The 6,707-nt window shown below is 30.3% G+C and overlaps 1 protein-coding gene across 1 annotated transcript in view; it reads right to left on the minus strand.

Moving 5' to 3' along the window:
* Positions 1 to 3,021, minus strand: part of LOC119604111 (nipped-B protein-like) — a 174,570-nt gene extending 171,549 nt beyond the window's left edge. The window contains exon 1 of the mRNA XM_037956564.1: positions 2,930 to 3,021. The gene's annotated coding sequence lies outside the window, so the exon portion shown is untranslated. The remainder of the gene's footprint in view (positions 1 to 2,929) is intronic.
* Between the last annotated feature and the right edge of the window lie 3,686 nt (positions 3,022 to 6,707).

The raw sequence follows: 6,707 nt of genomic DNA on the forward strand, positions 1-6,707 counted from the left end.
CTGTATCAATTATTTTTTGCTAAACAACGTGAAAATGTTCTGTATTTTATTTAGTGTTCTGTATTTCGTTATTTTTTCAGTTTTACATAAAAACGCATAAAGCTGGAGGTCCACACTACGCGATTTCGCGGCAAAGCATTTCGTGCTTTTCATGCCTTTATTTTGCCGGTTAACACAGGCAAACTTTTGATTTTGTGTGTGAGAAAAAGAGAACGAAATATCAACCATCTCATTCTCCCAAACACAAAATTAAAAGTTTCCTTGTGTAAACCGCCACTTTGCATCATACGCATCAAGTTACATGCTACGCTTCTTAAGCGTCAATTTTTTGCTTTATTTACAAAGAACTTCCCGTTTTTTATTTATATTCTCAAAATTTAACTCGTTTTAGTGTATTAAAATTGATAAATACACATTAAAAATAGATATAATTGTCAAAATCAGCTGATATGTTCGTACGCCGCTTATGAGGCTTACAAAAGTAGAAAGTAGATCTATTGGAGTTAAAAATATTAAGATTTGAAAATGTCATTGCATGAAAAATGAATGCACTATAACCACGGTGACCAGACGTTCTGTATTATACAAATAGTATTGTATTTTAGAGCCCTGTTCTGTATAAATTATTTTTTGCTAAACAACGTGAAAATGTTCTGTATTTTATTTAGTGTTCTGTATTTCGTTATTTTTTCAGTTTTACATAAAAACGCATAAAGCTGGAGGTCCACACACTACGCGATTTCGCGGCAAAGCATTTCGTGCTTTTCATGCCTTTATTTTGCCGGTTAACACAGGCAAACTTTTGATTTTGTGTGTGAGAAAAAGAGAACGAAATATCAACCATCTCATTCTCCCAAACACAAAATTAAAAGTTTCCTTGTGTAAACCGCCACTTTGCATCATACGCATCAAGTTACATGCTACGCTTCTTAAGCGTCAATTTTTTGCTTTATTTACAAAGAACTTCCCGTTTTTAAAGTTTTTTATTTATATTCTCAAAATTTAACTCGTTTTAGTGTATTAAAATTGATAAATACACATTAAAAATAGATATAATTGTCAAAATCAGCTGATATGTTCGTACGCCGCTTATGAGGCTTACAAAAGTAGAAAGTAGATCTACTTTAAACATTCTACGCGTCAACCCTTTTATACTTGTAACTTGTAGCACACAACAACATTGATTCCAGGGTGCACTTATAAGGTGAAGTCAATTCTACAAAAACAACAGAAGTAGATACTTCTGTCAAAAAATTTACATGTTGCCACCGTGTTTTTTTAATTTACCTTACAAAAAGATAATCTCACATACCCAAAAATCTCTTCACGTAAAGTAAATATGTATTATAAGATAAAATTTATTAAAAATTATACACGAATTGAAAAATAGAATATTATTTATTATTTACTTATTAAAAAGTAAATAAATTATCAATTAAAATAACAAAAAATTAGTATTAGATTACAAAATTGTAAGTATGTGGTAGCAGAAATACAAATTATATACATATTATTTTTTATCAGTCAATATTGGGAACTTATAATACCGTGTAGGTCTCTACCATTGTCGTATAAGAAATATATAATGATCTTTATAGAAATGTGACCAAACCACTACCATGGAAAGTTGTTAAAAATTATGATATCTATGATAAAATCAAGTTTTAATAATTTTATTTACAATTGTGGGATGTTTGTACTCTCAATTGATTAGTAAAAAGTTCCCTATAACTGATAAAATAGATGCATATTTAAGACAAATAGTTTGTGCAATTTTTGAGTATTTCGCATAAATTTACTACGGATTAAAATGAATAAAAATTAATTTATTATTTTTTTGTCCTAAAAATATAATGAATCCCTAGATAGATGTACAAATTTTTTTCGGATTGTGGCAACTCTAAATGGTGTACTTTGACAGTTGTATCTACCTCAAATAAAAAAATGAGTGATCAGCTGTTGAATTGACTTCACCTTATGAGTGTACCCTGATTGATTCTGTTGTGTGTTGGGACCTCCAGCACAAAGTATACAGAGGTGTCACCTTTGACGATTAAAAAGTCTACAATAAGATGTTGTTTAGCTAAAAAAAGTGTGAAACTTGTGTTGAAAGAGATAGAAATAGTTTTTTGCTCGTGACGCCTCTGTATACCCTGTGCCTCCAGCTTAAGAAATACAAAAATATTTAAAAAATCTGACACAAATGTAGGTAATACAGTTTTTTCAGCTGTAAAGTATTTGCTTTTTTTGTGTACTTTATTACCCAGCAAAAAAGGAACTTCCAAAGAGGCGAAAAAGAAGTAGAATTTACTCCATAGAAGAACTGAAAAAGACCTGAAGAAGTGATGATTTAAACACAGGCTTGTCATGGGAGGGATGTCCTTTTATTTGATTCCAAATTCACTACTTCTGAAGAAGTAATTTTTATGCTATTTTTTGGAAGTTATACGGAAGTGGAATTGTAGTATTATAGAATACAACTAATTTGACTTAAATAATATAATTAATAAGGGTAATATACACATTTAATACAAAAGCCCAAAAATAACATTTATTATCTACTCAACCAAAATGTAGGAAATTCAATTCTCTATAAAAATTATTATAACATAAAAACGCGTACAACGCAAAATGAGCGAGATATTCGCTAAAAACTGATTTTTATAACCTTTGACCCCAAATATCTCGCTTAGCGCACACGATATTTTCGGTGACTTTTAATCCCTTACTTATTATGCTAAGGAGATGCATAAGCATAGCTATCTAAAATTCCGCAGCAAAACCCTTATTTTCCTGGGCTATCAGTTAAAATTTTACCAATCTCGGTATTATGGGATTGAAGAAAGAAATTCTGAAGATACCATAGTTGTAATACAATATGAAAGTTTTGATTGATCTAAAATATGTCATTAATTAAAAATTTACATACACTGTTTAATAGTCCTTCCAGCCATGATGTCCCGGTGTCGTGTGCCGTGTTAACAACATCGATAATTTGATTGATTTTTCGCAGGATGCCATGCTGTAAAGAAGTTTATTTTAATTAATAAACATCACAAGATTATATATTTATATAAGCATCTCAGCAAAATGTTCTTGAATTTCGGTAATGGGTGTTATTTCCTAGGTTAGAAAGTCTCATTATTAAAAAAAATAATTAGTTGATTGTAATGATTTGAGTATATTGTTTTGGAAAATATTCTAATAAATCTATTTTATTACATAAAATATATCATATTTACTCGAATATAAGTTTTTGTCCTTAAAAGATATCGTGAACCTGTTCTTAGCTACGATAAAAAAAAAAAATTGTTTACACGGTAGTTTCAAAACTCCATTTTCAGTTTTTTTAAAATCTATGTTAAACAAATTTTGGGTTAAGGGAGTGAAGGTTGTCAATCGCGGAAACAAGAACTCCTTGGAGTTCTTAAAATCGGCAATTGGCAAAAGTAGCGACATTAACCCTGCAGCAAAGCTTGAGGTGATACAGCCTTCCGAATTGCCACTACGGTCAGTAGTAACAGTGAGAGACCCGTGAGAACGGTGCAAACCATAGTAGACCAATGGAGACATGTGAACTCACTGGTGTGTAAAGAGAATACTGGCAAGAACTTTCGATTCGCAGTGGATCGTAAGTCCTTAGATGTCCTAGATGAGATGGGAGGGATTGCTAGATTTGGTCTTGTCACTGTCAGGTTCCGGTACCCAAAACTGACAGAACCAAGAGGTTGCTAGTGGTGATTCACAGATGGACGTGGCCCTTATCCAGAAACCTTGAATTAACAACAATAAGGTTCTTGGCTTAAGGGTCAAAGGTTACACCTTATTTGTCCCGTCTTCTGAGGACAAGGTAAGCACGTGTATCCTGGCAAAGAATGAATTGGATTTTCTCATTCTTTCAAGAGCGGTGATATAACCGTAGGATAAGCCAGAGGTAAGCTGGCTTCATCTGCAACAAGCACAGACAAAATTTATACATAACTGGAATGAATTTTGTAATAAATTGTATGAATCGAACATGCATTTTTTTCCCAAACCATTTTCATTCAAATTATTAAAGTTCATAGAATTATTAATTGTACATGACGGAATTTTTTTGAATTTTTACTTTTTTTCTGCAATATTCATTGAAAAAATTGCTAACAAAGTCTAATATATACTAATCCGTTTCCATATTTAGTAGGATAGTAATCCTTTATTAATTTTGTATAATAAAAAAATATAAATTGAAATGCTGAAAACAATATCTTAAACAAGAAAACATCAGCAAATATAGTAAAATATCTATTCTTCATAAAATCCCGCCAATTACAATTTTAATCTAAAAATCATAAAGAAATACAAAATTTTTCTAAGAAAATTTCAACCATTTTTTAATAAATGGAAAATAAAAATATATATTTCAAATCAGGTTTTAATATTTAGTTTTTAGTTTTATTTTCTAAATTGCCGACTAAACTGAAAAATGTTCAAGTATTACTTTTCCCTTAAGGCTATAGGGTAGTCTCTACGTTCCGTAACGTTTCCGTTCTGTAACGTTCCGTTGACTGTTTATGTGTAGTTAGTTTCTATGTATGAACGTAGCAGCTGTTTTTGAGAATAACAGCAAAAAAAGCAACTCTGATTTGTTGTGTCAAAAACCAGAGTTGATTTTTTCTTTGGTAGAGTTGCTTTTTTTCCATATATTTACAATTTTACATAGATTTAGCGCTTAAATTGAAGACATTTGTAATTTTCTGTTCTCTGCAATTAAATAAATAAAAATGAAACAGATTTATTAATCAATTGTATTATAGACTTTTATGATACTTACCAGGAATTCCCATTTCCTTAGAAATTTTTGTCCACACGATCTTTTTTTTCCGGCAATCTATATTCCTTGTTAAATTTATTATACAAAATATCATTTTGTTCAACTTAAAAAATTTATTTCTCGTCATCGATTTAAAAAAAAACGATCTACAAACTTCTTGACCAATGATTATCAGTGGACACATTTATAACGAATTTTAATAATTAAATTAATTATAAAAAATAAAAACACGAAACTCGAAACACGATTTTTTTAATTTCTTTCTTGGACTTTCTTTTTTCTTATGGCGTTTATGTTGAAACTAATGTCAACTCTTATATTTTCTTTGACATATTTCAAATATTTACTATTTTATTATTATTATTAATTTTATTGTTTAATATTAAGTTTCAATTAATAGTAATAAATAAAATTTTTCGGATGTACATTATTATTTTTAAAACATTAACATCACTGTTTTTTTTTCTTCTTGTTTACATTTTTTGTATTTTATGTCAGCTGTTTGTAGCTGTCACTTAACGTTGCGGATTAAAATCTATTTTCTACAGGTTCATCCGCAACGTAAATTAAACGTTACGGCAAAACTAACCACTTACACAGGTTTTCGTAAGCCAAAAAGGAATCAGCTGATTCATCACGGAATGGAACGTAGAGACTAACACAGCCTTTAGAAGCTAACTGAAATCTGTCAACTGTGCGCACACGATGCTGCAATAACTAGCAAGTGATTTTGTTTTTCTTCAGCAGCCACACAAACAAGCAGCGGCCATGTTAAGTTTTTTCAACTCAACCGAACTGAACAACCGAATCAACCGAACTGAGTAAGCTGCTTGCGTATTGTTTAGTTCTTGGTTTCGTTTTCTTGCTATCCACGTAATAAAAACTGGATAGTAGCGTAATTTGACTGGATAGTATGGATGAAAAGACTTGATGAGTTGTTTGATTTGTAAGATTTTGTTGTGTGTGCGCTTTTTGTTAAACTTAGTAGAATGGAGTTTTTGGTGTTTACATTTTACAATGATAAATGGAAATCATATCGCTAATTAAAATAAATTATGTATAATCCCAATATCCTAATATAAATATATTATAAATCTCTTTGTAAGTCGTCTTCAAATTTGAAATAAATACTTGGAGATTGTTATAGGCTATATTTTTTTTCAAACTTGGACTAGGAGGGGACAACAAGGGGGTTTTAAATGGGTAAAAACGGCAAAAATTAATACTTTTGAGAGAAAATACTGATTTTATCTATACTTTAGCAAAATCATTTTTGATTAAACTTTTTAATTTGTCAGAAATATGTATGTACTAGCAAAGTGTCGTTGGGAATGTTGGACCAGGAGGGTACAAAAAATAGGCCAAATGGTCGGTCTGCTTTAAGACCGATTTTTTCTATTATGAAATCAAATATTATAGACTATGATTTTTATAATCTCAGAAATATGTATATTTCGAAAGCCCACCATTAGGGGGAAAAACGGTAAAAAGGAAATTTGTAAACACTCAAAAAAATGCATATCTTCAGACAATTCAAACTACTTTAATGTATTCTTTTAAACATTTTTTGTATTTTAAAACAATGCTATCTTTTAATCACACTTAAACAGGTGGAAGAATTTTCCTTAAATTTCGAACATAGTATATATTGATTAGTATATTGATTAGTATTAAAAGGGGAGAAGAAGGGGTATGTGGATGAAAAATGGGCAAAGTTAGTACTTTTGAGCGTAAATACTAATTATTATCTATAGCAAAAAGCAATTAAGCTTTTTAAAACGGGTAATTATGTCTTCCTCTGGTACATTTTTTGCACTTTTAAGAAATTTAAGAAAAACATCGTCACCTAAAACGCAGACGGCCCTATCTCAACATTTTAAAAATTTACAGGAGA

Source organism: Lucilia sericata, unplaced genomic scaffold, assembly GCF_015586225.1.
Source record: "Lucilia sericata isolate MDLA Ls3-8-SP2 unplaced genomic scaffold, ASM1558622v1 Contig000363F_arrow, whole genome shotgun sequence".
Lineage (NCBI taxonomy): Eukaryota > Metazoa > Arthropoda > Insecta > Diptera > Calliphoridae > Lucilia > Lucilia sericata.